We start from the raw sequence: 22500 nt of genomic DNA on the forward strand, positions 1-22500 counted from the left end.
GACCCTGGAACTGACCCTGTATATAGCTACTGACCCTGGAACTGACCCTGTATATAACTACTGACCCTGTATATAACTACTGACCCTGTATATAGCTACTGACCCTGTATATAGCTACTGACCCTGTATATAACTACTGACCCTGTATATAGCTACTGACCCTGGAACTGACCCTGTATATAACTACTGACCCTGTATATATCTACTGACCCTGTATATAACTACTGACCCTGTATATAACTACTGACCCTGTATATAGCTACAGACCCTGGAACTGACCCTGTATATAACTACTGACCCTGTATATAGCTACTAACCCTGTATATAGCTACTAACCCTGTATATAGCTACTGACCCTGTATATAACTACAGACCCTGTATATAGCTACTGACCCTGTATATAGTTACTGACCCTGTATATAGCTACAGACCCTGGAACTGACCCTGTATATAACTACTGACCCTGGAACTGACCCTGTATATAACTACTGGCCCTGTATATAACTACTGACCCTGTATATAGCTACTGACCCTGTATATAGTTACTGACCCTGTATATAGCTACAGACCCTGGAACTGACCCTGTATATAACTACTGACCCTGGAACTGACCCTGTATATAACTACTGGCCCTGTATATAACTACTGACCCTGTATATAACTACTGACCCTGTATATAACTACTGACCCTGTATATAACTACTGACCCTGAATATAACTACTGACCCTGTATATAGCTACTGACCCTGTACATAACTACTGACCGTGGTACTGCCCCTGTATATAACTACTGGCCCTGTATATAGCTACAGACCCTGGAACTGACCCTGTATATAACTACTGGCCCTGTATATAACTACTGACCCTGTATATAACTACTGACCCTGTATATAACTACTGACCCTGTATATAACTACTGACCCTGAATATAACTACTGACCCTGTATATAGCTACTGACCCTGTACATAACTACTGACCGTGGTACTGCCCCTGTATATAACTACTGGCCCTGTATATAGCTACTGACCCTGTATATAACTACAGACCCTGTATATAGCTACTGACCCTGTATATAGTTACTGACCCTGTATATAGCTACAGACCCTGGAACTGACCCTGTATATAACTACTGACCCTGGAACTGACCCTGTATATAACTACTGGCCCTGTATATAACTACTGACCCTGTATATAGCTACTGACCCTGTATATAGTTACTGACCCTGTATATAGCTACAGACCCTGGAACTGACCCTGTATATAACTACTGACCCTGGAACTGACCCTGTATATAACTACTGGCCCTGTATATAACTACTGACCCTGTATATAACTACTGACCCTGTATATAACTACTGACCCTGTATATAACTACTGACCCTGAATATAACTACTGACCCTGTATATAGCTACTGACCCTGTACATAACTACTGACCGTGGTACTGCCCCTGTATATAACTACTGGCCCTGTATATAACTACTGACCCTGTATATAACTACTGACCCTGAATATAACTACTGACCCTGTATATAACTACTGACCCTGTATATAACTACTGACCCTGTATATAACTACTGACCCTGTATATAACTACTGACCCTGTATATAACTACTGACCCTGTATATAACTACTGACCCTGTATATAACTACTGACCCTGTATATAACTACTGACCCTGTATATAACTACTGACCCTGAATATAACTACTGACCCTGTATATAACTACTGACCCTGTATATAACCACTGACCCTGAATATAACTACTGACCCTGTATATAACTACTGACCCTGTATATAACTACTGACCCTGTATATAACTACTAACCCTGTATATAACTACTGACCCTGTATATAGCTACTGACCCTGGAACTGTTCCTGTATATAACTACTGACCCTGTATATAACTACTGACCCTGTATATAGCTACTGACCCTGTATATAACTACTGACCCTGTATATAGCTACTAACCCTGTATATAACTACTGACCCTGTAACTGACCCTGTATATAACTACTGACCCTGCATTTAGCTACTGACCCTGTAACTGACCCTGTATATAACTACTGACCCTGTATATAACTACTGACCCCGTATATAACTACTGACCCTGTAACTGAACCTGTATATAACTACTTACCCTGTATATAACTACTGACCCTGGAACTGATCCTGTATATAACTACTGACCCTGTATATATCTACTGACCCTGTATATAACTACTGACCCTGCATTTAGCTACTGACCCTGGAACTGACCCTGTATATAACTACTTACCCTGTATATAACTACTGACCCTGGAACTGATCCTGTATATAACTACTGACCCTGTATATAGCTACTGACCCTGTATATAGCTACTGACCCTGTATATATCTACTGACCCTGTATATATCTACTGACCCTGTATATAACTACTGACCCTGTATATAGCTACTGACCCTGTATATAGCTACTGACCCTGTATATAACTACTGACCCTGTATATAGCTACTGACCCTGTATATAACTACTGACCCTGTATATAGCTACTGACCCTGTATATAACTACTGACCCTGTATATAACTACTGACCCTGTATATAACTACTGACCCTGTATATAGCTACTGACCCTGTATATAGCTACTGACCCTGTATATAACTACTGACCCTGTATATAACTACTGACCCTGTATATATCTACTGACCCTGTAGATACAGTCAGTACAGAGAACATCCCTCGATCGGATCCCTCCATTGGAAGTTTACATACACCTTTAGCCAAATACATTTCAACTCAGTTTTTCACAATTCCTGACATTTAATCAGAGTAAAGATTCCCTGTCTTAGGTCAGTTAGGATCACCACTTTATTTTAAGTATGTGAAATGTCAGAATAATAGTAGAGAGAATGATTTATTTCAGCTTTTATTTCTTTCATCACATTCCCAGTGGGTCAGAAGTTTACATACACTCAATTAGTATTTGGTAGCATTGTCTTTAAACCGTTTATCTTGGGTCAAACGTTTCAGTTAGCCTTCCACAAGCTTCCGACAATAAGTTGGGTGAATTTTGGCCCATTCCTCCTGACAGAGCTGGTGTAACTGAGTCAGGTTTGTAGGCCTCCTTGCTCACACACACTTTTTCAGTTCTGCCCACAAATGTTCCATAGGATTGAGGTCAGGGCTTTGTGATGGCCACTCCAATACCTTGACTTTGTTGTCCTTTAGCCATTTTTGCCACAACTTAGGAAACCACCACAACATGATGCTGCCACCCCCGTGCTTCACGGTTGGGATGGTGTTCTTCGGCATTCAAGCCTCCTCATTTTTCCTCCAAACATAACGATGGTCATTATGGCCAAACAGTTCTATTTTTGTTTCATCAGACCAGAGGACATTTCTCCAAAAAGTCAGATCTTTGTCCCCATGTGCAGTTGCAAACCGTAGTCTGGCTTTTTTATAGCGGTTTTGGAGCGGTGTCTTCTTCCTTGCTGAGCGACCTTTCAGGTCATGTTGATATAGGACTTGTTTTACTGTGGATATAGATACTTTTGTACCTGTTTCCTCCAGCATCTTCACAAGGTCCTTTTCAGTTGTTCTGGGATTGATTTGCTCTTCTCGCACCAAAGTACGTTCATCTCTAGGAGACAGAAGGCGTCTTTTTCCTGAGCGGTATGACGGCTGCGTGGTCCTATGGTGTTTATACTTGCGTACTATTGTTTGTACAGATGAACGTGGTACCTTCAGGCATTTGGAAATTCCTCCCAAGGATGAACCAGACTTGTGGAGGTCTACAAAAAAAATTCTGAGGTCTTGTCTGATTTCTTTTGATTTTCCCATGATGTCAAGCAAAGAGGCACTGAGTTTGAAGGTAGGCCTTGAAATACATCCACAGGTACACCTCCAATTGACTCAAATGGTGTCAATAATCAGAAGCTTCTAAAACCATGACATTATTTTCTGGAATTTTCCAAGCTGTTTAAAGGCACAGCCAACATAGTGTATGTAAACTTCTGACCCACTGGAATTGTGATACAGTGAATTATAAGTGAAATAATCTGTCTGTAAACAATTGTTGGAAAAATTCCTTGTGTAATGCACAAAGTAGATGTCCTAACCGACTTGCCAAAACTATAGTTTGTTAACAAGACATTTGTGGAGTGGTTGAAAAACGAGTTTTAATGACTCCAACCTGAGTGTATGTAAACTAGTTTTAATGACTCCAACCTAAGTGTATGTAAACTAGTTTTATATGACTCCAACCTAAGTGTATGTAAACGAGTTTTAATGACTCCAACCTAAGTGTATGTAAACTAGTTTTAATGACTCCAACCTGAGTGTATGTAAACTAGTTTTAATGACTCCAACCTGAGTGTATGTAAACTAGTTTTAATGACTCCAACCTGAGTGTATGTAAACTAGTTTTAATGACTCCAACCTAAGTGAATGTAAACTAGTTTTAATGACTCCAACCTAAGTGTATGTAAACTAGTTTTAATGACTCCAACCTAAGTGTATGTAAACTAGTTTTAATGACTCCAACCTAAGTGTATGTAAACTAGTTTTAATGACTCCAACCTAAGTGTATGTAAACTCGTTTTAATGACTCCAACCTGAGTGTATGTAAACTAGTTTTAATGACTCCAACCTAAGTGTATGTAAACTAGTTTTAATGACTCCAACCTAAGTGTATGTAAACTAGTTTTAATGACTCCAACCTGAGTGTATGTAAACTAGTTTTAATGACTCCAACCTAAGTGTATGTAAACTAGTTTTAATGACTCCAACCTGAGTGTATGTAAACTAGTTTTAATGACTCCAACCTAAGTGAATGTAAACTAGTTTTAATGACTCCAACCTAAGTGTATGTAAACTAGTTTTAATGACTCCAACCTAAGTGTATGTAAACTAGTTTTAATGACTCCAACCTGAGTGTATGTAAACTAGTTTTAATGACTCCAACCTAAGTGTATGTAAACTAGTTTTAATGACTCCAACCTAAGTGTATGTAAACTAGTTTTAATGACTCCAACCTAAGTGTATGTAAACTAGTTTTAATGACTCCAACCTAAGTGTATGTAAACTAGTTTTAATGACTCCAACCTGAGTGTATGTAAACTAGTTTTAATTACTCCAACCTGAGTGTATGTAACTTCTGACTTCAACTGTGTATTTTAGCAATAACATTTACTTTTGATACTTAAGTATATTTAAAAGTATATTTAAAAGTATATTTAAAACCCAAATACGTTTTACTTTTACTCAAGTAGTATTTTATTGGGTAACTTTCACTCGAGTCATTTTCTATTAAGGTATCCTTACTTTTACTCAAATATGACAATTGGGTACTTTTTCCTCCACTGTCTCTGACTCTGTGTCTCTGACTCTGTCTGACTCTGTGTGTCTCTCTGACTCTTTGTGTCTCTCTGACTCTGTGTCTCTGACTGTGTCTCTCTGACTATGTGTCTCTCTGACTCTGTGTCTCTCTGACTCTGTGTCTCTCTGACTCTGTGTGTCTCTCTGGCTCTGTGTCTCTCTGACTCTGTGTGTCTCTCTGACTCTGTGTGTCTCTGACTCTGTGTGTCTCTCTGACTCTGTGTGTCTCTCTGACTCTGTGTGTCTCTCTGACTCTGTGTGTCTCTCTGACTCTGTGTGTCTCTCTGACTCTGTGTCTCTCTAACTCTGTGTGTCTCTGACTCTGTGTCTCTCTGACTCTGTGTGTCTCTCTGACTCTGTGTGTCTCTGACTGTGTGTCTCTGACTGTGTCTCTCTAACTCTGTGTGTGTCTCTGACTCTGTGTCTCTCTGACTCTGTGTGTCTCTGACTCTGTGTGTCTCTGGCTATGTCGTGTTTGCGTGTCTGCCTGCCTGTTCTGTGGAGTGCAATGAGATTCTAGCTGGTTGCATCCCTCCCTCCTCTTGACAAACACTATCCCTCATTGTTCAAGTGAGGTCTACTGGTTGGCTGGTGTATCTGGGCTGGAAAGGGACCCAGCGACCCACAGTACCCTCTCTGCTCTCTCTGCCTCAGACACTGTCTGGACAGGTCCCAAATGGCAACCTATTCACTAGTCCTATATAGTGCACTACTTTTGACCAGGTCCTGTCCGAAGTGGCACCCTATTCCCCATAGGGCCCTGGTTGAAAGTAGTGCACTACAAGTTGAATAGAGGGCCACTTGAGACGTCCTGCCTGTCTGTAAAGGGATGTGTTCTTTCCTCATCCGTTACATAACGCATGTTTGGACATAATTGGTTTCCAGATCATCTGTTGGACTAAAACCATGGAGGTTGGTAATTAGCATCTCTCCTCGCTTCAACGTCTCTCTTCTCTTCAGCTTCCCTCCTCCTCCTCTCTTCAGCCTCCCTCCTCTCTTCAGCCTCCCTCCTATCTTCAGCCTCCCTTCTCCTCCTCTCTTCAGCCTCCCTCCTCTCTTCAGCCTCCCATTTCCTCCTCACTTCAGCCTCCCTCCTCCTCCTCTCTTCAGCCTCCCTCCTCTCTTCAGCCTCCCTCCTCCTCCTCACTTCAGCCTCCCTCCTCCTCCTCACTTCAGCCTCCCTCCTATCTTCAGCCTCCCTTCTCCTCCTCTCTTCAGCCTCCCTCCTCCTCCTCTCTTCAGCCTCCCTCCTCCTCCTCACTTCAGCCTCCCTCCTCCTCCTCACTTCAGCCTCCCTCCTATCTTCAGCCTCCCTTCTCCTCCTCTCTTCAGCCTCCCTCCTCCTCCTCTCTTCAGCCTCCCTCCTCCTCCTCACTTCAGCCTCCCTCCTCCTCCTCACTTCAGCCTCCCTCCTATCTTCAGCCTCCCTTCTCCTCCTCTCTTCAGCCTCCCTCCTCCTCCTATCTTCAGCCTCCCTTCTCCTCCTCTCTTCAGCCTCCCTCCTCCTCACTTCAGCCTCCCTCCTCCTCCTCACTTCAGCCTCCCTTCTATCTTCAGCCTCCCTCCTCCTCCTCTCTTCAGCCTCCCTCCTATCTTCAGCCTCCCTTCTCCTCCTCTCTTCAGCCTCCCTCCTCTCTTCAGCCTCCCATTTCCTCCTCACTTCAGCCTCCCTCCTCCTCCTCTCTTCAGCCTCCCTCCTCCTCCTCTCTTCAGCCTCCCTCCTCCTCCTCTCTTCAGCCTCCCTCCTCCTCCTCACTTCAGCCTCCCTCCTCCTCCTCTCTTCAGCCTCCCTCCTATCTTCAGCCTCCCTTCTCCTCCTCTCTTCAGCCTCCCTCCTCTCTTCAGCCTCCCATTTCCTCCTCTCTTCAGCCTCCCTCCTCCTCCTCTCTTCAGCCTCCCTCCTCCTCCTCTCTTCAGCCTCCCTCCTCCTCCTCTCTTCAGCCTCCCATCTCCTCCTCTCTTCAGCCTCCCTCCTCCTCCTCACTTCAGCCTCCCTCCTCCTCCTCTCTTCAGCCTCCCTCCTCTCTTCAGCCTCCCTCCTCCTACTCTCTTCAGCCTCCCTCCTCCTCCCTCCTCCTCCTCTCTTCAGTCTCCCTCCTCTCTTCAGCCTCCCTCCTCTCTTCAGCCTCCCTCCTCTCTTCAGCCTCCCTCCTCCTCCTCACTTCAGCCTCCCTCCTCCTCACTTCAGCCTCCCTCCTCCTCTCTTCAGCCTCCCTCCTCTCTTCAGCCTCCCTCCTCCACCTCTCTTCAGCCTCCCTCCTCTCTTCAGCCTCCCTCCTCACTTCAGCCTCCCTCCTCCTCCTCTCTTCAGCCTCCCTCCTCTCTTCAACATCCCTCCTCTCCATGATTCTCTCTCTACTGTTTTTGATGTTTGCTTGCTGTCTGTCTTTCTCCCTCTCTCTCTCTCTCTCTCTCTCTCTCTCTCTCTCTCCCCTCCTCTCTCTTGTCAGTGAAGCAGCAGTCATTTCCCCTCATCCCTCCATGTGTCCTCCCCCTCTCCTCCTCCTCACTCCATCAAACACATTTCCTCCCAATTACTGTCACCCCTGGCCCCGTTCAATGCACCCCTCCTAATACACCCCTCCTAATACACACCTCTCAATACACCCCTCCTAATGCACCCCTCCTAATACACCCCTCTCAATACACCCCTCTCAATACACCCCTCCTAATACACCCCTCCTAATACACCCCTCCTAATACACCCCTCCTAATACACCCCTCCTAGTACACCCCTCCTAATACACCCCTCCTAATACACCCCTCCTAGTACACCCCTCCTAATACACCCCTCCTAATACACCCCTCCTAATACACCCCTCCTAATACACCCCTCCTAATACACCCCTCCTAATACACCCCTCTAAATACACCCCTCTAAATACACCCCTCCTAATACACCCCTCTCAATACACCCCTCCTAATACACCCCTCCTAATACACCCCTCCTAATACACCCCTCTCAATACACCCCTCCTAATAAACCCCTCTCAATACACCCCTCCTAATACACCCCTCCTAATACACCCCTCTAAATACACCCCTCCTAATACACCCCTCCTAATACACCCCTCCTAATACACCCCTCTCAATACACCCCTCTCAATACACCCCTCCTAATGCACCCCTCCCAATACACCCCTCCTAATACACCCCTCTGTCTCTTTTTCCATCTCTCTCTGACTCTTTCTGTTTTGCTTTCACTCTCTTGTCAGACCCCATGCTGAGTCCCAGTGTGTGTGTGTGTCTCTCTCTCTCTCTCTCTCTCTCTCTGTTGTATTTCTGACCCCAGGCTGTCTCGCTGTGTGTCCCTCTCTCATTCTCTCCCTCCCTGCCCTGCCGGTACCCCCCCCCCCCCCCCCCGTATTGGGTCTCTGTGTGTTGGGTCTTCGGTCTCTCTCTTTCTCCCCTGCCCTAGATGGGTGTCTTTGTGTGATGGATCCATATTTGATGAGGGGGCTTGATGAGGGGGCTTGATGCGGTGGCTTGATGCAGTGGCTTGATGAGGGGGCTTGATGAGGGGGCTTGATGAGGGTTTGATGAGGGCTCTTTCCATCCCTCTGTCTCCCAGCATGCTAAGGCTAGTTCAGCTGCTCTAGTTCAGGTTGTGTCACAGCATAGTACTAGGACTTAGTATTTGACCAAACAGGGCTATCTTCTGTATAACACCTTGTCACAACACTGATTGCCTCAAACGCATTAAGAAGGAAAGAAATTCCACAAATGAACAAGGCACACCTGTTAATTGAAATGCATTCCAGGTGACTACCTCGTGAAGCTGGTTGAGAGAATGCCAAGAGTGTGCAAAGGGTGGCTATTTGAAGAATCTCAAATATAAAATACATTTACATTTGTTTAACACTTTTTTGGTTACTACATGATTCCATATGTGTTAATTTCCTAGTGTTGATGTCTTCACTATTATTCTACAATGTAGAAAATAGTCAAAATAAAGAAAAACCCTGAAATGAGTAGGTGTTCTAGAACCCTGGAATGAGAAGGTGTTCCAAAACTTTGGACCGGTAGTGTATATACTAACCCCAACAACCTGTCCCCAACCTGTCCCTAACCTGTCCCTAACCCCAACCTGTCCCTAACCTGTCCCTATCCCCAACCTATCCCCAACCTGTCCCTAACCTGTCCCTAACCCCAACCTGTCCCTAACCTGTCCCTAACCTGTCCCTAACCCCAACCTGTCCCTAACCTGTCCCTATCCCCAACCTATCCCCAACCTGTCCCTAACCTGTCCCTAACCCCAACCTGTCCCTAACCTGTCCCTAACCTGTCCCTAACCCCAACCTGTCCCTAACCTGTCCCTAACCCCAACCTGTCCCTAACCTGTCCCTATCCCCAACCTATCCCCAACCTGTCCCTAACCTGTCCCTAACCCCAACCTGTCCCTAACCTGTCCCTATCCCCAACCTATCCCCAACCTGTCCCTAACCTGTCCCTATCCCCAACCTATCCCTAACCTGTCCCTAACCTGTCCCTAACCTGTCCCTAACCCCAACCTATCCCTAACCTGTCCCTAACCCCAACCTATCCCCAACCTGTCCCTAACCTGTCCCTAACCCCAACCTATCCCTAACCTGTCCCTAACCCCAACCTATCCCCAACCTGTCCCTAACCTGTCCCTAACCTGTCCCTAACCCCAACCTATCCCTAACCTGTCCCTAACCCCAACCTATCCCTAACCTGTCCCTAACCCCAACCTATCCCCAACCTGTCCCTAACCTGTCCCTAACCTGTCCCTAACCTGTCCCTAACCTGTCCCTAACCCCAACCTATCCCTAACCTGTCCCTAACCCCAACCTATCCCCAACCTGTCCCTAACCTGTCCCTAACCTGTCCCTAACCCCAACCTATCCCTAACCTGTCCCTAACCCCAACCTATCCCTAACCTGTCCCTAACCCCAACCTATCCCCAACCTATCCCTAACCTGTCCCTAACCCCAACCTATCCCTAACCTGTCCCTAACCTGTCCCTAACCTGTCCCTATCCCCAACCTATCCCTAACCTGTCCCTATCCCCAACCTATCCCTAACCTGTCCCTAACCCCAACCTATCCCTAACCTGTCCCTAACCCCAACCTATCCCCAACCTGTCCCTAACCTATCCCTAACCCCAACCTATCCCTAACCTGTCCCTAACCCCAACCTATCCCTAACCTGTCCCTAACCCCAACCTATCCCTAACCTGTCCCTAACCCCAACCTATCCCCAACCTGTCCCTAACCTGTCCCTAACCCCAACCTATCCCCAACCTGTCCCTAACCCCAACCTATCCCTAACCTGTCCCTAACCTGTCCCTAACCCCAACCTATCCCTAACCTGTCCCTAACCCCAACCTATCCCCAACCTGTCCCTAACCTGTCCCTAACCCCAACATATCCCTAACCTGTCCCTAACCCCAACATATCTCTAACCTGTCCCTAACCCCACTCTAGCCTAACCCTAACCCCACTCTGGCCTAACCCTAACCTTTCCCTAACCTCTCTAACCCTAACCCCACTTTAGCCTAACCCTAACCTATCCCTAACCCAACCTATCCCTAACCCCACTGTAGCCTAACCCTAACCTATCCCTAACCTCTCTAACCCTAACCCCACTGTAGCCTAACCCTAACTTATCCCTAACCCCACTCTAGCCTAACCCTAACCTATCTCTAACCCAACCTAACCCTAACCTACCCCTAACCCCACTGTAGCCTAACCCTAACCTATCGTAACCCGTATCTAACCTAACCCTAACCAACACCCACTGTCTGGTAATGATTGTTGATAGAAGGTTTCGTTGTGGTGACTGTGCCTCATTTGGTCAAAAATCCCTGATATAAATTCCTGGTAAATCTGTGATATATTCCTATTGGTCAATGGGCTCTCCAGACTGAACAATAGGCTGGTTTTAGAGGTTATCACGTATTACTAGATAATTACTGCAACTATTAGCAACAATATTATAACTCGTTTATCATCAGAATGTATTTTTATGTATTTAAGTGATATATTCTGATATAGTCTTTATTTTAGAGGTAGTATACCAAGATTATACTACACTGGTATTTAGAGGTAGTATACCAAGATTATACTACACTGGTATTTAGAGGAAGGATACCAAGATTATACTACACTGGTATTTAGAGGTGGGATACCAAGATTATACTACACTGGTATTTAGAGGAAGGATACCATCATTATACTACACTGGTATTTAGAGGAAGGATACCATCATTATACTACACTGGTATTTAGAGGAAGGATACCATCATTATACTACACTGGTATTTAGAGGAAGGATACCAAGATTATACTACACTGGTATTTAGAGGAAGGATACCAAGATTATACTACACTGGTATTTAGAGGTGGGATACCAAGATTATACTACACTGGTATTTAGAGGAAGGATACCAAGATTATACTACACTGGTATTTAGAGGTGGGAAACCAAGATTATACTACACTGGTATTTAGAGGTGGGATACCAAGATTATACTACACTGGTATTTAGAGGTGGGATACCATCATTATACTACACTGGTATTTAGAGGAAGGATACCATCATTATACTACACTGGTATTTAGAGGTAGGATACCATCATTATACTACACTGGTATTTAGAGGAAGGATACCATCATTATACTACACTGGTATTTAGAGGAAGGATACCATCATTATACTACACTGGTATTTAGAGGAAGGATACCATCATTATACTACACTGGTATTTAGAGGAAGGATACCATCATTATACTACACTGGTATTTAGAGGTAGGATACCATCATTATACTACACTGGTATTTAGAGGAAGGATACCATCATTATACTACACTGGTATTTAGAGGTAGGATACCAAGATTATACTACACTGGTATTTAGAGGTAGGATACCATCATTATACTACACTCGTATTTAGAGGTAGGATACCATCATTATACTACACTGGTATTTAGAGGAAGGATACCATCATTATACTACACTGGTATTTAGAGGTAGGATACCATCATTATACTACACTGGTATTTAGAGGTAGGATACCATCATTATACTACACTGGTATTTAGAGGAAGGATACCAATATTATACTACACTGGTATTTAGAGGTAGGATACCAAGATTATACTACACTGGTATTTAGAGGTAGGATACCATCATTATACTACACTGGTATTTAGAGGTAGGATACCATCATTATACTACACTGGTATTTAGAGGTGGGATACCAATATTATACTACACTGGTATTTAGAGGAAGGATACCATCATTATACTACACTGGTATTTAGAGGAAGGATACCAATATTATACTACACTGGTATTTAGAGGAAGGATACCATCATTATACTACACTGGTATTTGGAGGAAGGATACCATCATTATACTACACTGGTATTTAGAGGAAGGATACCAATATTATACTACACTGGTATTTAGAGGAAGGATACCATCATTATACTACACTGGTATTTAGAGGAAGGATACCATCATTATACTACACTGGTATTTAGAGGTAGGATACCATCATTATACTACACTGGTATTTAGAGGAATGATACCATCATTATACTACACTGGTATTTAGAGGTGGGATACCAATATTATACTACACTGGTATTTAGAGGTGGGATACCAAGATTATACTACACTGGTATTTAGAGGAAGGATACCAATATTATACTACACTGGTATTTAGAGGTAGGATACCATCATTATACTACACTGGTATTTAGAGGTAGGATACCATCATTATACTACACTGGTATTTAGAGGAAGGATACCAATATTATACTACACTGGTATTTAGAGGTAGGATACCAAGATTATACTACACTGGTATTTAGAGGAAAGATACCATCATTATACTACACTGGTATTTAGAGGTAGGATACCATCATTATACTACACTGGTATTTAGAGGTGGGATACCAATATTATACTACACTGGTATTTAGAGGAAGGATACCATCATTATACTACACTGGTATTTAGAGGAAGGATACCATCATTATACTACACTGGTATTTAGAGGAAGGATACCATCATTATACTACACTGGTATTTAGAGGAAGGATACCAATATTATACTACACTGGTATTTAGAGGAAGGATACCATCATTATACTACACTGGTATTTAGAGGAAGGATACCATCATTATACTACACTGGTATTTAGAGGTAGGATACCATCATTATACTACACTGGTATTTAGAGGAAGGATGCCATCATTATACTACACTGGTATTTAGAGGTAGGATACCATCATTATACTACACTGGTATTTAGAGGAAGGATACCATCATTATACTACACTGGTATTTAGAGGTAGGATACCATCATTATACTACACTGGTATTTAGAGGTAGGATACCATCATTATACTATTCTACTATTGTTATGACTTGTTAAATGATCAGGTTGACTTCCCGCACTTTGGCATGCTGCTGCGGTTACAGACAGACAACCCTGTGACTGAAACAGTTTCCTTGTGTTAATCGGTATTGTTAGTCGTCAACAGTATCTATGTCAAACCCCGGGTTAAGACCGGCAGGAGGCTGCCAGGCCCCATCTGTTCCCCCAGCTGCAGGCGTGGCTGGGGCCGGGATTGGAGAACAGGAGAGACGGGAATAAGGGAGGAGAACCATAAATCCACCGAGTTGGGCGGAGGGAGGGATAATAAATGCGTTTCTCAGAGCCGTTAACTTATCGCGCTGTTAAAAAGGTGAATGATTAAATATGCGAAGTAACATGAAGCTGCCGGGACTCTATTTGAAAGTCAGCACGCGGACCCGGTAACAGAAACAGACCCCGCCTCTTGTCTGTATTTTATTCCCACCGGGGTGTCTCCCCTCTTCTCTCTGTTCCCCCCCCGTATCTCAGCTGCTGCTCGCCTGCTGAACAATGTAACCGCATCAACATAACGGGAGTTTGGAAGAGAGAGAGTGTTGGATAGAAAAAACCCGACCGCGGTTTTGTTTTCACCTGCTTCTCCTCTGAAGATTGTTCAACAACAACACACTCTGGATTTGTGTTGGGAATGAAAGTTGGCGGATACTAAATGAAGTAAGTCTGATTGGAGACGGAACTCGGGTTTGTTGTAGTATGATTGAATGGACGACAGCTTCTCCGTGGAGGCGTTGTGAGTGCGGTACTCGGTTAACGCTTTTGTCAGAAGTGTTTGAGTGAGTGACAACATTGCCGGTTGGTGTTGAGAGCTTGAGGTTGCTGTCATTTATTCCCGGTCAGCGATCTTCTTATGCAGATGAAACAGCGTAACCTAAATGTGTTTCATTTTGATGGGTGTGATGAGTGCATCGGTAGGAATATTATATTATTGACTGTATGAAAATGTAAGAGCGTCTGCTAAATGACTAAAACCTAATAAATAAATAAATAAAATGAACCCCATTGTAGCAAAACTGATTCCCGTACAGTCTCTAGCCTCCCTAACCGAAAAGTTAAATGTTTCATCTATTTCTGGGTTTATGAGTCGTGTATGATAAATATCTTATTGATTATATGAAACCAGTTTGATAATCAGTTTCTTGTAGCCTACAGTCTCTAGTCTGCTCGGCGTCCGGAAGTTGACTTTAAAAAAAAAAACACACAAAAACATTGTATGTGAATTATCTAGTCAATTTCTAAGCCTGCAGTCAATATAAAGTAGCCTGCAGTCAATGTAAAGTAGTCTACAGTGAATGTAAAGTAGTCTACAGTGAATGTAAAGTAGTCTACAGTGAATGTAAAGTAGCCTACAGTGAATGTAAAGTAGCCTACAGGGACCGTGAATGTAAAGTAGCCTACAGTGAATGTAAAGTAGCCTACAGTGAATGTAAAGTAGCCTACAGGGACCGTGAATGTAAAGTAGCCTACAGTGACCGTGAATGTAAAGTAGCCTACAGTGTATGTAAAGTAGCCTACAGTGAATGTAAAGTAGCCTACAGTGAATGTAAAGTAGCCTACAGTGAATGTAAAGTAGCCTACAGTGAATGTAAAGTAGCCTACAGTTAATGTAAAGTAGCCTACAGTGACAGTGAATGTAAAGTAGCCTACAGTGAATGTAAAGTAGCCTACAGTGAATGTAAAGTAGCCTACAGGGACCGTGAATGTAAAGTAGCCTACAGGGACCGTGAATGTAAAGTAGCCTACAGTGAATGTAAAGTAGCCTACAGTGAATGTAAAGTAGCCTACAGTGAATGTAAAGTAGCGTAAAGTAGCCTGCAGTGAATGTAAAGTAGCCTGCAGTGAATGTAAAGTAGCCTGCAGTGAATGTAAAGTAGCCTGCAGTGAATGTAAAGTAGCCTGCAGTGAATGTAAAGTAGCCTGCAGTGAATGTAAAGTAGCCTACAGTGAATGTAAAGTAGCCTACAGTGACCGCTTGCAAACCAGCTGTCTTCGACTTACAGGAGCAATTAGGTTTATTAAGTGCCTTGCTCAAGGGCACATCAACAGATTTTTTTTTTGGGGGGGGGGGGGTGGCGAGTTGGGATTCAAACCAGCAACCTTTCAGTTACTGTCGCAACTCTCTCTTTAATCCTCTAGGCTACCTGCCACTCTTCAATAGGGGGATTCGTTAATGGTGTGGAGAACAGATAGAGGCGTGTGTGTGTGTGTGTGTTTGTGTGTGTGTGTTTGCGCGCGTGTTTGCGTTTGTGTGTGTTTGCGTGTGTGTGCGTGTTTTTTTGTGTTTGCGTGTGTGTTATTGTGTTTGCGTGTGTGTGTGTGTGCGTGTGATAGTAGCATTGATTTTACTGTCTGCTTCACACCAGCTGTAGGCTAAGAGAGTGTGTCACAAATTGCTCCCTAATCCCTATATAGTGCACTTCTTGTTCTGGCCAAAAGTAGTGCACTAAGCTATGCAGGGCATATGGGTGCCATCTTGGACACAGCCAGAGAGGGGTGGACAGTCACGGAAATAGATTTGGTACCATCGGGTTTATCACCCCATTCTATCTTAAACTATGAATTACCATACGCAACAGAGTGGTTCTGATAGCAGGATGTTTACCCGCTGTATGGTTCACTGGTTCTAATAGCAGGGTGTTTACCTGCTGTATGGTTCACTGGTTCTGATAGCAGGGTGTTTACCCGCTGTATGGTTCACTGGTTCTGATAGCAGGATGTTTACCTGCTGTATAGTTCACTGGTTCTGATAGCAGGGTGTTTACCTGCTGTATGGTTCAGTGGTTCTGATAGTTCACTGGTTCTAATAGCAGGGTGTTTACCCGCTGTATGGTTCACTGGTTCTGATAGTAGGATGTTTACCCGCTGTATGGTTCAATGGTTCTAATAGCAGGGTGTTTACCCGCTTTATGGTTCACTGGTTCTAATAGCAGGGTGTTTACCTGCTGTATGGTTCACTGGTTCTGATAGCAGGGTGTTTACCTGATGTATGGTTCACTGGTTCTGATAGCAGAATGTTTACCTGCTGTATAGTTCACTGGTTCTGATAGCAGGGTGTTTACCTGCTGTATGGTTCAGTGGTTCTGATAGTTCACTGGTTCTAATAGCAGGGTGTTTACCAGCTGTATGGTTCAGTGGTTCTGATAGTTCAGTGGTTCTAATAGCAGGGTGTTTACCCGCTGTATGGTTCACTGGTTCTAATAGCAGGGTGTTTACCTGCTGTATGGTTCTAATAGCAGGGTGTTTACCCGCTTTATGGTTCACTGGTTCTAGTAGCAGGGTGTTTACCTGCTGTATGGTTCACTGGTTCTGACAGCAGGATGTTTACCTGCTGTATGTTTCACTGGTTCTGATAGCAGGGTGTTTACCTGCTGTATGGTTCACTGGTTCTAATAGCAGGGTGTTTACCCGCTGTATGGTTCACTGGTTCTAATAGCAGGGTGTTTACCTGCTGTATGGTTCACTGGTTCTGATAGCAGGATGTTTACCCGCTGTATGGTTCACTGGTTCTGATAGCAGGATGTTTACCCGCTGTATGGTTCACTGGTTCTGATAGCAGGGTGTTTACCCGCTGTATGGTTCAGTGGTTCTGATAGTTCACTGGTTCTAATAGCAGGGTGTTTACCCGCTGTATGGTTCACTGGTTCTGATAGTTCAGTGGTTCTAATAGCAGGGTGTTTACCCGCTGTATGGTTCACTGGTTCTGAAAGCAGGATGTTTACCCGCTGTATGGTTCACTGGTTCTAATAGCAGGGTGTTTACCTGCTGTATGGTTCACTGGTTCTGATAGCAGGATGTTTACCAGCTGTATGGTTCACTGGTTCTGATAGCAGGGTGTTTACCTTCTGTATGGTTCACTGGTTCTGATAGCAGGATGTTTACCTGCTGTATGGTTCACTGGTTCTAATAGCAGGGTGTTTACCTGCTGTATGGTTCACTGGTTCTGATAGCAGGATGTTTACCTGCTGTATGGTTCACTGGTTCTGATAGCAGGATGTTTACCTGCTGTATGGTTCACTGGTTCTGATAACAGGATGTTTACCTGCTGTATGGTTCACTGGTTCTGATAGCAGGATGTTTACCTGCTGTATGGTTCACTGGTTCTGATAGCAGGGTGTTTACCTGCTGTATGGTTCACTGGTTCTGATAGCAGGATGTTTACCCGCTGTATGGTTCACTGGTTCTGATAGCAGGGTGTTTACCTGCTGTATGGTTCACTGGTTCTGATAGCAGGATGTTTACCTGCTGTATAGTTCACTGGTTCTAATAGCAGGGTGTTTACCCACTGTATGGTTCACTGGTTCTGATAGCAGGGTGTTTACCCACTATATGGTTCACTGGTTCTGATAGTCCACTGGTTCTGATAGCAGGGTGTTTACCTGCTGTATGGTTCACTGGTTCTAATAGCAGGGTGTTTACCCGCTGTATGGTTCACTGGTTCTGATAGCAGGGTGTTTACCCGCTGTATGGTTCACTGGTTCTGATAGTTCACTGGTTCTGATAGCAGGGTGTTTACCTGCTGTATGGTTCACTGGTTCTGATAGCAGGGTGTTTACCTGCTGTATGGTTCACTGGTTCTAATAGCAGGGTGTTTACCTGCTGTATTGTTCACTGGTTCTGATACCAGGATGTTTACCTGCTGTATGGTTCACTGGTTCTGATAGCAGGATGTTTACCTGCTGTATGGTTCACTGGTTCTGATAGCAGGGTGTTTACCTGCTGTATGGTTCAGTGGTTCTAATAGCAGGGTGCTTACCTGCTGTATGGTTCACTGGTTCTAATAGCAGGGTGTTTACCCGCTGTATGGTTCACTGGTTCTGATAGCAGTGTGTTTACCCGCTGTATGGTTCACTGGTTCTGATAGTTCACTGGTTCTGATAGCAGGGTGTTTACCTGCTGTATGGTTCACTGGTTCTGATAGCAGGGTGTTTACCTGCTGTATGGTTCACTGGTTCTAATAGCAGGGTGTTTACCTGCTGTATTGTTCACTGGTTCTGATACCAGGATGTTTACCTGCTGTATGGTTCACTGGTTCTGATAGCAGGATGTTTACCTGCTGTATGGTTCACTGGTTCTGATAGCAGGGTGTTTACCTGCTGTATGGTTCAGTGGTTCTAATAGCAGGGTGCTTACCTGCTGTATGGTTCACTGGTTCTAATAGCAGGGTGTTTACCCGCTGTATGGTTCACTGGTTCTGATAGCAGTGTGTTTACCCGCTGTATGGTTCACTGGTTCTGATAGTTCACTGGTTCTGATAGCAGGGTGTTTACCTGCTGTATGGTTCACTGGTTCTGATAGCAGGGTGTGTACCTGCTGTATGGTTCAGTGGTTCTAATAGCAGGGTGTTTACCCGCTGTATGGTTCACTGGTTCTGATAGCAGGGTGTTTACCCGCTGTATGGTTCACTGGTTCTGATAGTTCACTGGTTCTGATAGCAGGGTGTTTACCTGCTGTATGGTTCACTGGTTCTAATAGCAGGGTGTTTACCCGCTGTATGGTTCAGTGGTTCTGATAGTTCACTGGTTCTAATAGCAGGGTGTTTACCCGCTGTATGGTTCACTGGTTCTGATAGCAGGGTGTTTACCCGCTGTTTGGTTCACTGGTTCTGATAGTTCACTGGTTCTGATAGCAGGATGTTTACCTGCTGTATGGTTCACTGGTTCTGATTGCAGGATGTTTACCCGCTGTATGGTTCAGTGGTTCTAATAGCAGGGTGTTTACCTGCTGTATGGTTCACTGGTTCTAATAGCAGGGTGTTTACCCGCTGTATGGTTCACTGGTTCTGATAGCAGGGTGTTTACCCGCTGTATGGTTCACTGGTTCTGATAGTTCACTGGTTCTGATAGCAGGGTGTTTACCTGCTGTATGGTTCACTGGTTCTAATAGCAGGGTGTTTACCCGCTGTATGGTTCACTGGTTCTGATAGCAGGGTGTTTACCCGATGTATGGTTCACTGGTTCTGATAGCAGGATGTTTACCCGCTGTATGGTTCACTGGTTCTGATAGCAGGGTGTTTACCTTCTGTATGGTTCACTGGTTCTGATAGCAGGATGTTTACCTGCTGTATGGTTCACTGGTTCTAATAGCAGGGTGTTTACCTGCTGTATGGTTCACTGGTTCTGATAGCAGAATGTTTACCTGCTGTATGGTTCACTGGTTCTGATAGCAGGGTGTTTACCTGCTGTATGGTTCACTGGTTCTGATAGCAGGGTGTTTACCTGCTGTATGGTTCACTGGTTCTGATAGCAGGATGTTTACCTGCTGTATGGTTCACTGGTTCTGATAGCAGGATGTTAACCCGCTGTATGGTTCACTGGTTCTGATAACAGGACGTTTACCTGCTGTATGGTTCACTGGTTCTGATAGCAGGATGTTTACCTGCTGTATGGTTCACTGGTTCTGATAGCAGGGTGTTTACCCGCTGTATGGTTCACTGGTTCTGATAGTTCACTGGTTCTGATAGCAGGGTGTTTACCTGCTGTATGGTTCACTGGTTCTGATTGCAGGATGTTTACCCGCTGTATGGTTCAGTGGTTCTAATAGCAGGGTGTTTACCTGCTGTATGGTTCACTGGTTCTAATAGCAGGGTGTTTACCCGCTGTATGGTTCACTGGTTCTGATAGCAGGGTGTTTACCCGCTGTATGGTTCACTGGTTCTGATAGTTCACTGGTTCTGATAGCAGGGTGTTTACCTGCTGTATGGTTCACTGGTTCTGATAGCAGGGTGTTTACCTGCTGTATGGTTCAGTGGTTCTAATAGCAGGGTGTTTACCCGCTGTATGGTTCACTGGTTCTGATAGCAGGGTGTTTACCCAATGTATGGTTCACTGGTTCTGATAGCAGGATGTTTACCCGCTGTATGGTTCACTGGTTCTGATAGCAGGGTGTTTACCTTCTGTATGGTTCACTGGTTCTGATAGCAGGATGTTTACCTGCTGTATGGTTCACTGGTTCTAATAGCAGGGTGTTTACCTGCTGTATGGTTCACTGGTTCTAATAGCAGGGTGTTTACCTGCTGTATGGTTCACTGGTTCTGATAGCAGAATGTTTACCTGCTGTATGGTTCACTGGTTCTGATAGCAGGGTGTTTACCTGCTGTATGGTTCACTGGTTCTGATAGCAGGGTGTTTACCTGCTGTATGGTTCACTGGTTCTGATAGCAGGGTGTTTACCTGCTGTATGGTTCACTGGTTCTGATAGCAGGATGTTAACCCGCTGTATGGTTCACTGGTTCTGATAACAGGATGTTTACCTGCTGTATGGTTCACTGGTTCTGATAGCAGGATGTTTACCTACTGTATGGTTCACTGGTTCTGATAGCAGGGTGTTTACCTGCTGTATGGTTCACTGGTTCTGATAGCAGGATGTTTACCCGCTGTATGGTTCACTGGTTCTGATAGCAGGGTGTTTACCTGCTGTATGGTTCACTGGTTCTGATAGCAGGATGTTTACCTGCTGTATAGTTCACTGGTTCTAATAGCAGGGTGTTTACCTACTGTATGGTTCACTGGTTCTGATAGCAGGGTGTTTACCTGCTGTATGGTTCACTGGTTCTGATAGTTCACTGGTTCTGATAGCAGGGTGTTTACCTGCTGTATGGTTCACTGGTTCTGATAGCAGGGTGTTTACCTGCTGTATGGTTCAGTGGTTCTAATAGCAGGGTGTTTACCCGCTGTATGGTTCACTGGTTCTGATAGCAGGGTGTTTACCCGCTGTATGGTTCACTGGTTCTGATAGGTCACTGGTTCTGATAGCAGGGTGTTTACCTGCTGTATGGTTCACTGGTTCTAATAGCAGGGTGTTTACCCGCTGTATGGTTCACTGGTTCTGATAGCAGGGTGTTTACCCGCTGTATGGTTCACTGGTTCTGATAGTTCACTGGTTCTGATAGCAGGGTGTTTACCTGCTGTATGGTTCACTGGTTCTGATAGCAGGGTGTTTACCTGCTGTATGGTTCACTGGTTCTGATAGCAGGGTGTTTACCCGCTGTATGGTTCACTGGTTCTGATAGTTCACTGGTTCTGATAGCAGGGTCTTTACCTGCTGTATGGTTCACTGGTTCTGATTGCAGGATGTTTACCCGCTGTATGGTTCAGTGGTTCTAATAGCAGGGTGTTTACCTGCTGTATGGTTCACTGGTTCTAATAGCAGGGTGTTTACCCGCTGTATGGTTCACTGGTTCTGATAGTTCACTGGTTCTGATAGCAGGGTGTTTACCTGCTGTATGGTTCACTGGTTCTGATAGCAGGGTGTTTACCTGCTGTATGGTTCAGTGGTTCTAATAGCAGGGTGTTTACCCGCTGTATGGTTCACTGGTTCTGATAGCAGGGTGTTTACCCGCTGTATGGTTCACTGGTTCTGATAGTTCATTGGTTCTGATAGCAGGGTGTTTACCTGCTGTATGGTTCACTGGTTCTGATAGCAGGGTGTTTACCTGCTGTATGGTTCACTGGTTCTGATAGCAGGATGTTTACCCGCTGTATGGTTCACTGGTTCTGATAGCAGGGTGTTTACCTGCTGTATGGTTCACTGGTTCTGATAGCAGGATGTTTACCTGCTGTATAGTTCACTGGTTCTAATAGCAGGGTGTTTACCTACTGTATGGTTCACTGGTTCTGATAGCAGGGTGTTTACCTGCTGTATGGTTCACTGGTTCTGATAGTTCACTGGTTCTGATAGCAGGGTGTTTACCTGCTGTATGGTTCACTGGTTCTGATAGCAGGGTGTTTACCTGCT

General features: G+C 44.5%; 1 protein-coding gene across 3 annotated transcripts in view; it reads left to right on the forward strand.

The window, feature by feature from the left end:
* The window catches only part of plxnb3 (plexin B3), a 278639-nt gene that overhangs the window by 48195 nt on the left and 207944 nt on the right, over positions 1-22500 (forward strand). The window contains exon 1 of one of the 3 annotated variants that reach the window (XM_090185577.1): positions 13868-14424. The exons of the other annotated variants lie outside the window; for them this stretch is intronic. The gene's annotated coding sequence lies outside the window, so the exon portion shown is untranslated. Of the gene's footprint in view, positions 1-13867; positions 14425-22500 lie in introns of those variants that run through there. 3 annotated transcript variants of the gene reach the window in all.

Source organism: Oncorhynchus mykiss, chromosome 9, assembly GCF_057628025.1.
Source record: "Oncorhynchus mykiss isolate SJ-2025 chromosome 9, ASM5762802v1, whole genome shotgun sequence".
Taxonomy (NCBI): Eukaryota; Metazoa; Chordata; class Actinopteri; order Salmoniformes; family Salmonidae; genus Oncorhynchus; species Oncorhynchus mykiss.